This window comes from Octodon degus, unplaced genomic scaffold (genome assembly GCF_000260255.1).
Source record: "Octodon degus isolate 3935 unplaced genomic scaffold, OctDeg1.0 scaffold00176, whole genome shotgun sequence".
Lineage (NCBI taxonomy): Eukaryota > Metazoa > Chordata > Mammalia > Rodentia > Octodontidae > Octodon > Octodon degus.
The window spans coordinates 1,203,210-1,216,324 of NW_004524752.1; the positions used below are offsets into that span (position 1 = coordinate 1,203,210).

The 13,115-nt window shown below is 44.5% G+C and overlaps 1 protein-coding gene and 1 non-coding gene across 4 annotated transcripts in view; both read right to left on the reverse strand.

The window, feature by feature from the left end:
- Window positions 1–13,115, reverse strand: part of Cacna1e (calcium voltage-gated channel subunit alpha1 E) — a 325,607-nt gene that overhangs the window by 170,167 nt on the left and 142,325 nt on the right. The window lies entirely within an intron of this gene.
- LOC111813258 lies at window positions 215–340 on the reverse strand. The gene has a single exon (XR_002818560.1). It is a non-coding gene; the product is annotated as a U6atac minor spliceosomal RNA (small nuclear RNA).

A 13,115-nucleotide genomic window follows, 5' to 3' on the forward strand; every position in this document is an offset into this window, starting at 1 on the left:
AATGTCATTTGTATTGACTCCTTTCTCATTGCTGCCTATTAGTCTCACATTGTTCATCTTTGCATCATCTTGCAGGTGATGGATTATTCTTTCCTGCATCCTCATTGTTTTTAAGAGATCTTTTCTTACCTTTTCACTAGCTATACCAGTGTCTTCAAGATCTGAAACTCTGTCTTCACTTTTACTTAAATGGCTTTGCAAGCTTGTGATTGAGAAAAAACAGTGGTTAGATGCCATGAAGTAGGTGGCAATGCCTTAACCGTATGTGTGTTGTCAGGCCCGAGGGCCTCTTCCATCCTTGACAAGGGGAGTGCTAACCTTCTCTCCTTTCATACAACACGTCACTGCATATTTTATACAGGCTTAAGCACCATGAAGACTCACAGTGAGTGGGGAGGCAAGTCTCAAAAGGGACAAAAGGCATATGGACTTGCTATCTTCTCTATTGTGAACACTCTGCATTGTGTCCCTCCTGCTCCAGACTGGATGACACCAGGTGGGGGGAGGGTCTCCAATCAGTCCCTTGTTGGGTTCTCATCCTTGTCCTATGGTCAGCAGGGATCAATATTTCTGTGTAGCATCACTTACCATCTTGCTACAGGTTCCCACTCCTCTCCTGAAGGAGTTACAACTTCCCATTAAACCTGATGTGAGAACTCTAACTTGCCTCATTTTGCAGAGTTGGACAGAATCATAGCAACTTACTTGAACAAGTTTATGGATGAGGAACAAAGATTCAAATTTAAGTAACTACAAGGTATTCCATTAATTTGTTACAGAAGTAGAACCCCAATGCAGGACTTTGGATTCCTAACCCACTATGCAAAGTCCTTCTGGTCTCTATACTGTTTGATTTTTTATTATATACAGTTGTTGTTTCTAACTATTTTGTGTGTAAATTAGCTTCATGATTTCATTGAGAAGCTACCTCAAGTTTAAAACTGTGATAAAACACTCTTCTGAAGGTTAAGACCACTGAAGTCATGCCTGTGAATACTGAAATTTAAAGAAAGAAGGGTAAAGCTAGGTATGTCATGTCAGACTTTCTGGGACTGTACTTTTACCTGGGCTTAAAGTATGAGTATGTTGATTGGCCAATCAACACAGGAAGACATTACAAGGAGACAAAACCAGGTAGCAATGATAACACCTCACAGGAATGAACATATTCATTTAGCCCCTTTGAGGGTGTGCTCTTCACAAGATTAATAAGAAGAGTGAACAGCCCTAAAAGCCTTCAATATCCATAAGAAAGAAAGCTAGATTATGAGTACAAGTTAATATAATAGAAAGTAGAACATTAAAGGCTGCACTTAGGCGTTTCTTTATGCTTATTTACAGATCTTTTTATATGTGTTCTGTTTCTTCTACATATTGGTCCTCCCTTCCCATTGGGGCTAAATGTTTCTCAAAGACAGAACTGCATTCTTTTTCTGTTTTCACTCTGCCAACACCTCGGATATTGCTCTGCAAACAGGAGATTCTCAATAATGTTGTTGACTAATAGAAGATTATAAATCTACTGGCATTCTTATGCTTCACAGGCTTATAAGAGTTGCTTTTTCTGGAAATAAATACATCACCTGTAAAATGGCATCTCTGTTGACATGCAGCAAGTAACTGAGCTAACACAAATATCCAGCACAGCACATGAGAGCACATGCTAAAAAAAAAAAAAAAAAACCTTCCCATACACATATTCCTTGGCTTTTAGTCTTCCCTCCTCAATAGATTCTGAGCAGAAGGTGAATTAATTTATCATTGAATATCTCTGCTATAATTAATGATTGTGTTTCAGACAGTGTGCAAGGCTGGTTAGCCCAGTTGCTTCCTGAAGAAGCTCCATGACTGTCAGTTTCATTTATTTTGTGGCCACAGGGAGCCCTCCTCCTTCTCCTCAATAAGAAAATCTTGAAAGCAAAGGTTTACTCTTACACTTGTTTCTTTCTCCAGAACCCAACAGCACTCTTAGTACATCTCACTGACAGTGATGTGATAATGAAACACCCAGTCTAATGCCTTTGTATCACCTTAGGCTTGAAAGGACATGGGTGGCGTTCTCCAGGGTGGACCTCCCGGGCCAGTTTCCCACAGTGTTTGGAGCTATAGGCGCTCATGAGATATCACTCCCTTCACCTCTTAGGGCCACTAGTGGAGCTTGGGAGCAGTCAGAGTCCTCAGAAGCTGGCTACTTCCACCTTCCCCAGTGCCACACAACTATTGTTTATAGCAATCACTTTGCCAGGTGACCATTTGTCAGGGATTTGGAAGACAGGGTCCTTCTTGGAGGAGGTACCTATCAGACAATAAATGTGGAGCCCCCTTCCATTCCAACTACTTCCTTCGTTTTTTCCTTCTTTGCTGGGCTCTCTTGGGTTCCAAAAGCACTGATTTCCAACCTAGCCTTCCCTATCCCTTGATGGACACTGTCTTGTTCACTCTGTTGCTGCCTTAATGATGTTCATCTTGGTTCTTTTCATTCCCCGAGATACACAAAGCTCATTCCATCTGAGCAGTCCCATTCATTTGAGGCTCAATAAGGTAAAAATGATGCAGGTAATAAAATACTAATGCTCATTGTACTCCTAATCTGAAAAAGAATACCTTTTTATTTTTACCACTCTTTGCACAGTTTTCTGTGTAAATGTACTTTTCAAAAAAAATTTGGTAGTGCTGGTGATAGAAGCCAGGGCCCCATGTATGCTGGGTGAGTGCTCTACCCCTGAGCCACGCACCAGCCCGCTTTGCTGTTTTCAGTCCTGTTCATTCAGGTAGAATGCATTAGATCAGTAATGATGAGTAATACAATCACACAAGTAAGCTGTGGACTGCAGATTGAGCAGGGACCCAGTCAGACCTCATTCTGGAAATATAAGAAGACCCAATTAAAACATCTTTAGGGCTGGGGAGATAACTCAGCAGTCTAAGCGCCTGCCTGGCAAACACAAGGACCCAGGTTTAATCCCCAGGACCATATCCTGTGCCAGCCCTGGAACTGTAGGCACCCCAGCTGGCAACTGAAACATGCCAACAATTGCAGCGCTGGGGAGGCTGAGACCACTATCAGGATCACTATGAGTCCAAGCTGCATATTGAGACCCTGTACCAAATAAATAAATCAATCATTTTTTTTAAATGCAAAACATCTTTACCTATTTTCCTGTGACTTAGACCTGAAAATCCCTTTGATATCTGCACCCTAACTTTGTAGTTTCTTCTCTGCCCTAGATGTCTCATAAGGTTGGAAGACTGTCGCAGCCAGTTCCCTGGCTAGTTGTAGAAAAGCCACTCTATTGCTGTGGAGATCCCGTAAAGTAGGACAGAACTCAAGGCAGTCACAGTTGGCTTCAGTTTTCAGAACAGAGAAGAGTTGCCATTCAGAACCAACACACCTTGCCCGTTCTCTCTTGGCTCAGCACCCTGCGACGACGGTCCTTGCCACATCCCTAGTGTGCCAGATCCTGGTCTGGCCAGCCTGACTTGTCTCCCTCACACACATGATGAACAAAATACAGAGTCACATGACCCTAACCAGCTCGCTGCAGTTCCCTGCCATGCCATCTTTCCTCTCTCTGAGCTTTCGCTCCCGCTGTCCCCACTGCCCAGCATGTTTTCCGGGCTTTTCTACCGAAAGCCTCAGCTTGCTTCTGCACTATCCAGCTTCTTATCTCTATGACCAAATACCAGAGAAAACCAGTTTAAAGGAGGGAGGGTTTATCTTGGCTCCCTGCTTCTGTCCCTGGTCAGCTGGCTCTGTAGTTTTTAGGCCTTGGTAAGGTAGAGACCTGGTGAAAGCACATTGTGGAAGAAAACTGCTCTCTGTGGCAGCCAGGAAGCAGAGAGAGAGGAGCTGGGGTGCAGTTTAGCCCTAAGGTCATGGCTCTTTTCAACTAGGCTGCACCTCCTTATAGTTCAGTTAGCTAATTGACAAGGTCAGCACCCGCATCATCCGAACACTGTGTAAAAGCTCATCAGCTGACACTCAAGCCTCCCCTGGTACATTCTAGATCCTAACTATAATATTTTCACTAGGAACTTTTCCCAGATGTCATCACACCCTGGCTCCCTGCATCTAGTCCTACTGTGTAACTCTGCACTGCATCCCCAGGGTTGCCTGTAGGTCCTTCTACAAGCCTGAACACCACCCTAGGACAAGGAACAGTTTGGTCTGTGTTGCTATCCCAGACCCTAATTTAGCACTCAGTAGGGGTTTAGCACATATTTGTTAGATAGATAAATAAGTTAATAAATTGAATATATGACTCTGATTAAATCTGAGGCAAGCAAAAAGAAAAGGAAAAAAAAAAAAAAGAAAAGGTGATGAGAAAGATTTCTCAAAGAGTTAATTAAACTCTTAGAAGTTTCCCTGTCCCATTTAAGAACAAGTAGATTATTAGAGGGGGTTTATCAGGGATTATCATTTAATGAGCTCTGCCCAACTATATCTGGCCACAAAGAGTGACTCCTAATCCTCTCCTAAGAGAAAGGTTCTATCACTCTTATCACTGATGAACTCAGGAAAGGATTAAAACAAGACTGTAGACTCTGTTTTTTCTTACAGCTACAGTCGCAGCTGCTGTGAAGCTATGTCCCAGAGGGGAAAAAGACAGAGATACCCCAAAGGGATGTGAATGTGGGCTGCAGATCCTGAAGGACCCCAGTCAAGCACTAGAGGAACTCTCTTTGATTTCAGGATAACAGGCAGTTCTCAGAGATGGGGTGGAGCTATCAAAGTGAGGAGAGGGGTGGCCCCTTGAAGCAAAGACGGAAAGCACAGCCTCTATGCCTGTAGGCACTAGGAGAAAACAGCAGCAGCCCTACAGATCTGGATCCTAAGGTGATGGGGTGGGCAGAGAGCACCCTTCAGGGAAGGAGGACCAATTCTCTACATTGCCAGGCTGGGCAAGGTAAAGCCTGACACTGTCACCTCCCAGCTGCAAGGCTCAGTCCTCCTGGGGTCACCCAGGGGAGCTGCCTTTGCTGCAATGTTTTTCAGTGCCAGTCCTAACAACCTGCCCACTCTACCTCAATCCCAATTATTTACTGTCAAAATTCCAGCCCCCCTCATGGCCTTGCTTATATCCCACCTCAGTGCCTAGTAAGAGCTCCTTCTCCTGACTGGCCCTCCAGAAGCTTTCCAGGACCATTCTGAGATCCTCTGGCTAACATGGTCACACCACATCCCCTCTCTCACCATATTGGCTCCACCCAGAGATTCTCTTTATCTAGATGATAGAAATTTCTCAAATCTTGATCTGTGATATTTAGCACCAGGCCAAAACGTATTGTTAATAAGAGTCAACATTTTGGGAGCAATTATTACATAGATTTTGCCTACAATGGCAAAGTTTTATTTTATCCCAACAATCCTTGGAAGTAGATATGACTGATGTTGTGATCTTTTCTTCCGATAAGCAAACTGAGGCACAAATTAGTTATCTGGCTGAGGTGGACAGGGTTGACAGGGCCACCTGACCTCAGCACTCTTAACCAACACATTCTATACTCAGTACAGCATCTGAAACATATTAAATGATCCACAAACATTAGATTTTAAAATTATTACTTCAATTGGTTAAACTCAGTTCTCTGTAGTCCACCCTTGGCAAAGAAAAAACAGTGAATGAATGAATCACCATTAATTATATTCACCTCACCTAAATACTTGCTATAAATAGAGAGACCATTGCCTATTTCTTAAACTCTGTTATTATGTGCAGATTATAATATTTGTCACAGCATATAATATTTATTTACTGTCTATCTTCAATACAAAGCTGTGAACTCCTAGAGAACAGGGTGTTACGTTTCCCTGGATAGCAAGTACCAAACAGTTTTGACACTGAATAGGTATTCACTAAACATCTGCCATGTGAATGGATAAATCCAACCATTCGAAAATCAGAATGTAAAAGAGTGTATCAGCCACCACTAGGCAGCACAGCCTGGAGCAACTGTTCTCAGAGCACGGCCCCTGGGCCCGAAGCAGGAGCATCATGCTTGACCTTGCTGGAAAGGCACGATCTAGGGTCCCAAGTCAGCCTCCTGCTCAGAATTCCAGGTGAAGCTCAGCGATCTGCATTTTAACAAGTCTGCTGCAGTCTACGTGCGTCCTCCAAAAATCATGCATTGGAAACTTAATCCCAGTGCAACAGTGTTGGGAGGTGGGGCCAGTAGGGAGGCATTTAGGTCGTAAGAGCAGAGCCTCATTGATCAGTGTTGTCATGAACGGGCTTTATGGAGGGAGAGAGTCTACTCCACCCTCCAACCTTGTATCTTCCTTCACCCAAGGACACAGCACCCGTCCCTTTGGGGGTACAGCATTTGAGGCGATAGCTCAGTGACACAGACTGGACTCTCCCCCACATGCCAGCACCCAGACCTTGCACTTCTCAGCCTCAGGAACTGTGAAACATAAATTTGCATTCTTTAGAAATTATAGGGCTGGGGAGATAGCTCAGTAGAATAAGTGCTTGCCTGGCAAGTTCAAGGTCATGAGTTCAATCCCCAGTACCGCCAAAAAAATAAAAAGAAAAGAAAGAAATTGTACATTCTGTAATATTCTGTTACAGCAGCACAAATGAACAGAGAGACCCATTCATGAGATGCCTGCTAGATCATTACAACTGATCTGAGGGGGTGGAGGGGTAGCCTCATGAGCAGCCCTAGTTGCTACACATATGTATCCAAGAGTCGAAATAAAGAAAAGACAAAGAAAGTGATCTGAGAAAGGAGAAAGCCTGCATTCGAGTGGGGAGGAGGAAGGTGACAGCAGGCTTCCTTGGGGAGGGATGAAGAGGGAAAAGAGGAGCAGGCGCGAGGAGACCGATTTACCTCAGCTGCCTGCAAATGAAATGGGTTCATGGTCTTAGCTGGGCACTGCCACAGAAGCAGGTGCAGCCCTTCCCGCTGCTCCCTTCTAGGGTGACCAGGTAGAAGGCACCTTACTGAGGCCTGCAGGGCACATAAGTGTTAGTGAGTTTAGAGCTTTGAGGAGGATCTTCCCACCCAGGGGCTGGCTCTGACTAGCTTCCTAGAAAGGCTGCTGCTTCACATGCAGGGGGCAGACAGTTGTGAAGTCTTGCTGACAGCCAGCATACATGCACCAAATTCTCTCCTCAGACCTTGGTCACGTGGTAATAGTCCAGCAGCCAGGTGGCACAGTTGTCCTTGGGACTTACTGCTGGAAGGAATGATTAGCTTAAGAGAAAAAGGGGGAGTCCATTTGGGCTCCCTGCATGGTTGGAAGCAGCACGAGGTTCCATAAGGCACACAGAGTTGAAAGACCAAAGAAGAGCTTCTCCAGCAGTATAGTGAGGAAACCTACATGGCGAAGGTGCACAAGAGGCAGGACTCACACAGAGCAGGGGCCATGGATTCATGGAAGAACAGGAGCTCCCACCTGACGCTAATGAGGAACAGAGGGCTCATGAGATTGCTGCCACCCATTGCTGGAAAGGGTTGGCATTTCCAGGGCACTGACCATGCAAAATGCATCTAATTGGCTTCCTAATAAAGACAAGATATGGCTATGGGAGGAGGACATGGAGATATGCGCAGCACTCAAGTCTCCATATGCTCAATGAAAAAAATCAGTAAAAGTGAGTTCACAGCTAATTAGACACTAGAAGTAAGATAAAATTCCTGTTGGTATGTCTGTTTCTAAGAACACTGGGTTATGATTTAGTTAATGGGCTAGTAGAAGGATTCTTGAACAAACTGCCCAGAAGACTTTGAGAGAAGGAAGCAGATGAGGAAAAGCCGAATCAATAAACCATGGCTATGTTCAAAGTACCTGGCCTAGAAGACCTTCATGCAGCCATGAACCTTTTTTGGCGGGCATGAGAGGATGGGAACACCGAGCTCCCACCCAAGTAGCACACAAATGGCAAAATGAAGAGGTAGAGCTCAGGTCCATGCCTGCCTGACTGCAAAAACTATTCATTAATTCACAACAACAGACGTAATCCAGTCCACAATATGGAAAGGAGAGAAGTCGAGGGCTGTACAATACACAAGGCCTGTGAAGCCTCCTCTAGCCAGAATGGCATGTCTTTCCCTGGGAAGATAATCTCTGGGAGACACTAAAGCCTGACAGGTAAACACCTCTTCCTAGTTCTAAGACATTGGGCGAATCATTGAATCTCTCAGGACTTCCGTTTCTCAGTTTGTTCAACGGGAATGGCAAATCCATCACGGCACAGTTCTGTGAAGACTACCACTGTAACAATTTCTGATCTTAGGTAAATGACTTAATTTTTATGCTCCCCAATAGCCTCTTTCTAAAACGTATGTGTCAGACACGATGCACCTAAATTACTTAGCTCAAGGTGTGGTAAGCAGAAAGCATTAAGCGCCAGCTGTGATGAGGAGTTGGATACCTAGAATGGGTACAACAGCGCCCTCTTCAGGGCTGACACGCGTCTCTCAGCTGTATCCCCTGGGCATGGCATGGCTGTTGCCTCTCTGAGACTTCCCTGGGGGAACTCACCTGTGCCAGCATGACCCAGCCCCTCCCCGCCCCCAGCTGTGGCTTCCTTACAGGCTTTCTTTCAAAAGCACACTGATAACCATTCTCCACACATTCTCTGGCGCCAAGCTGACTTCCAGGGAACCCATCTAAGATAGTACCTATATCCTAGAGAGTGCTCAATAAAGGGTAATTGAAAGTAGTAATAATAACAGTCTTCAAACTCAAAAGACTACAGTATAGTGCAGGCGACTCCTGGAAGCCTCATAAAATTGTTGACTGGACTGTATATTCCTAGAAGAAAGGGGTTGTGTCTTGATTATCTGCATTTCCTTCAAGTACCCTGTGGACAGCAGATATAATAGAAACACATCGGGCATGTATAGGCTACATTTCTATTTGTTCCAGAATCTAACCAGTCTCTATGGGTCCAGGGGGCACAAATTTCATTTCCACAATGTTGACACACATGGCCCATAACTAGAGCATACAGAGGCTCAGCAGTGAGAAACTTTATAAAAAAAAAAAAAAAAAACAAACTCCTCTGGCAGTCTCACTTTATAAATTTGGGTCATGCAAATCATACCAGGAAGTAGGCTATATATGGGCTATTATTACTAATCATTTTATAATTACATATTAAAAAAGCTCACACCTGTGAAGATAGGTGTTCCTGCTCTGATACCCTAGCTTTGCAGGGAGGGAGGCATGAGATTCTGGGGACCAGCTAATCCCTGGCAGCATTCTCTTTCCACATCCCTTCCCACACTGCCAAGGTGACATAGAAAGCCAGTGATGGGGTCCAGAACAGAAGCTTGCTCCCTTATTCCCAAACCTGTATCCTTGGCATTGCATGACAGCCTCTCTAACAGGTTCCTCTGGAAACAAGCATCCAGGAAAAGAGGAGGTGTAGGAACACTGCTTTCAGTGCAAAGATTCAGGTTAGGAACAAGCTCTTGTTTGTTTCTATCTCTTCACGGCATCACCAGGTAGACTACAAGGCTCGAGGTTAAGAAAAGAGGTTTCGCAGAGCACATGCCGCTGCTAATCTTCCATCATTTCAGTCAGTTCAGGGGAATCTGGTTTAATCCAGAGTCTTTAGGGTTACACTGGCATGAACATTTCCTTAGGACTCTTAGACAAGGTGGTCACTGTTCACACCCATGTCCTAAAGTGTGTGCAAGCCAGTTCATCTTAACTGTCAATTTGTCTGGATTGAGATACTCCTGGGGAGGTGGCCAGATGCCTCATGGGCACTGTACTTGTCACCAGATTAATTCGCTGATGTTCACAGATGAGTGTGCTGCTGGGGGTGGGGCCAGCTGGAGGCTGCAGGCATGGGGACACGCCCTTGAGGACACACCTCTCCTTGGTGCTCTTCTCTAGCACACTCTCCTGGTAGAATGTCCCTGCCTTGAGCCAGCCAAGCATGGATGGAAACCTCAAGCAGCGAGCCAAACAAACTTTTCCTCCTTAAAGTTAAGGACACTGGGTATTTTGCCCCCAGGTGGGAAAAGTTTATGAATAAATGCATTCACTCTAAAAACCTGAATCCTAGTGTGGTCTTGAGATCCACTTGAAGCTCAAGTAAATCCAGTGTCCCCGGGCTTGTGGAGCCTCCCAGGGACCCTAGCAAAGCCCATGCAGATCAAGTATCTCCCACAAGGCCCAGAAGAGTTTCAATCAGAAAAGGTCCTCAGCTTGGGGGTGCCATGGGTCTCTACTTCCAGTTTACAATGAAAAGTAATAAAAGGAGCATTGTAATAGGAAGATTTCAATATGGATCCTGGAAGTAAAGGACTCAGCTCTTCCCTCCTTAGCTTCTTCAGAGTTCAACTCATGCCAGGGGGAACATCTCCACCAACAAAGAGGTCAGTAGCAGGCCCATTTCTGCTGCCCAGTCATACTGTGGCAATGGCGTCCCCTCTGGGAGGACAAGCACCCCCCAGGAATCCCGCAGCACTCTGCCACCCATTTCCCTCCTGGACACTCCTGCATGCAGAACACTGAGCTCTGCTGGGTGAGAACATGGCAGGAGAAATCTCTGAGCCATGCACCTCCACACACACGTCCTGACTTTAGGCAGCTGGAGAAACAGGCAGACTAGAAGTGACAAGGATTCACATCATAGCAAATTAAATGAAAAAAGGAAAACAAGACATTTAGAAAGTGAATAGAGTCAGAGGTCTTGTAATAATCCTATAAGACTTTCTCAAAAGAAGTTATCCTAGGACCTAAAGCCTCAGAGTAAGTCCATTCCTAGGCAGAAGGCTCCCACATTAGTCCAGACTCAGCAGCACACAGCCCGGACTGCAGGATATGGATAATCTCCTAATTAACCAAGGATCATGCACCTGGCTGGCAGCTCTGCCGCCCTGGGCACAGAGCCCAAGACAGAAAGCTATTATGCAGTAGCAGGTCAGGTTTGTTTGTTCTTGGAGAGGAGGTCTCCAGAGAAGCCTTCCCCACTTAGGGTAAAAATCCAGGGTTTCAGCCACTCACGCCACCTGGCTGTGGCTGCCTATAGGAATTCCAGAAGACGCTGGCCCACCAGCCTTTGAAGGAGTTAAGTCAGAGGTGGAAAAAAGGACAACACAGGGGAGGGGTTTCCATCTGGCTGGGAGCCAGTACACATGGAAAACCTAACAGATAGAAGGCAATGGCTTTTGTTTTCTTTGATGATCATAACCAAGGTAAGAAATAAATGATTAGGTCCTGAAAGGGAAGGAGCTAACTTAACACACCTATGTATGTGTGTGTGTGCGTGCGTGCACGTGTGGGGTGGTGGTGTTAATTATACTGCTTCGTCCTGTGCTTGATGGCAGAGTTCTGGGAGATCTCATGAGGCATTGTGTCATTGCTTCCTACCTGGGTTGAGCATTACGGTGAAGGAGTACCAGAAAAGAAGTATTCTGCTCGCCTCTCAGTTTTTGAGTACTTCTTTTGCAAGCTTTTAGGTTACAAGAGCAGTATGTATGAGGAATATGAAATAGTCTAACAAAACAGTGATGTATTTTTAAAGGCTCACTTTCCCTGCCTCCCCCCCATTCCCACCCCGCTGTGATGAGCTCTTATGGCCAGATGTATCCGCCTTCCACCTGCTTCCAAGCACAGTTGAGCTTACACAAACTCATAGTTAGCTTCAGGCCATTTGTTGTTTCTTTAAAGTAGGACCATATTATACTCACTATTCTCAAACTTGCTTTTCTTATTTAAAAGCCCATCAAAAATATTGCTCCAGAACAAACATTAAATCTTATTCATTAAGACACACACACACACACACACACACACACACACACACAGAACCACTGCTATGCAGCATTCTATTCATGTCCCCATTGTCACTAGCCAATCTGATGCAATCTGATGGGTAAAAATATGTTCCATTGATTATTTTAACTTGCAATTTTCTGGGTTATAGCATTATTATTTCTTTCCTCCACACTGTTTACTCACATCTTTTGTTCATTTTACTGCAATATTAATTTGTCTTTTTCTTATAAAATTATATAGGATTCTTATATATTATTTATATTAAAACTTTGTTTTATGTGCCATTTTCCTAAGCCTTTCAATTGCCTCTTGTTGTTGGTAAAAAAAAAAAGTAACTTCTATATTATCATTTCTTAAAACAGCTGAGTCAAATATTAGAAATGATAATATGCTAGAAATGATAGCATGTTCTCTTCTCTCCTCATCATATTTGGGTGTGCTGTTTTCATGAATATTAATATTCTGATCTTATAGATTGAACATTCATTTTAAAGTAAGACAATTCATGCTGCAGAAAGTGCACAAGTATCGCTGACAGATACAATGAGTGAAGTGACTAAGCCTCCTTCCTCTCCCTCCCTGCTCTGTCCTGTGTGGCAGCAGGGCTCTGGGATGAGATCTCTCCTGGCTTCCTGAAATTATAGGAAGTAAAGATTTCAAAACCTTTTTGCCACTCTTCATTGCATGGAGAAGACTAAGCAAAGACAATCAACTACTTACCTTCTGCTACCACTGCAAGTCCTTTCAGGGAGCCTGCCCCAGCCATACCCTGATCCCCACCATCTCTGGGTGAGCATTCATTCCCCAAGAAAGCTCCTCCTCACATCTCCAAGCCTCTGAGCACTCAACTCAAGTGAAGCTGCCCAGCAAGTCTCCCTAATGGCTCAGCCATGGGGCTCAGGGCTGCCACAGCCACTTCTAGTACTTGCACCTACTATCCCCTCTGGCGATTAGTGACCTGCTCCTCTTACTCTTTACACTCCCAACACCTATCCCTGTGTCTGAAACAGTATTTCTCCCTTAAGTAGTTGAGAGAAAGAGAGACTGAAATTAAGAAAGAAGCACTAAAATCCACCATTGAATGTTAGCAGTAACTGCCAACTCAAGATCAATCAGGAATGAATGTTAAACATTGCTGAAATTACAGGGTAAGTTAATGAAGGGGGAAAAAGATTTCAATTACAAAAAGCAGATCGACACACAAGATTTCAAGAACATGCCTTGTTCATAAAGAAAGGCCTGCCTACTCTTCAGGGTGCCTTGGTTGCCACTCTCTAGTGACTATATTTTACTCTGGGACAAATGATTTCTGGGCCAGAAGAAAGTCCTGATAATTCATTTTTTTCAGGTCTGATGAGGTTTAGAATGA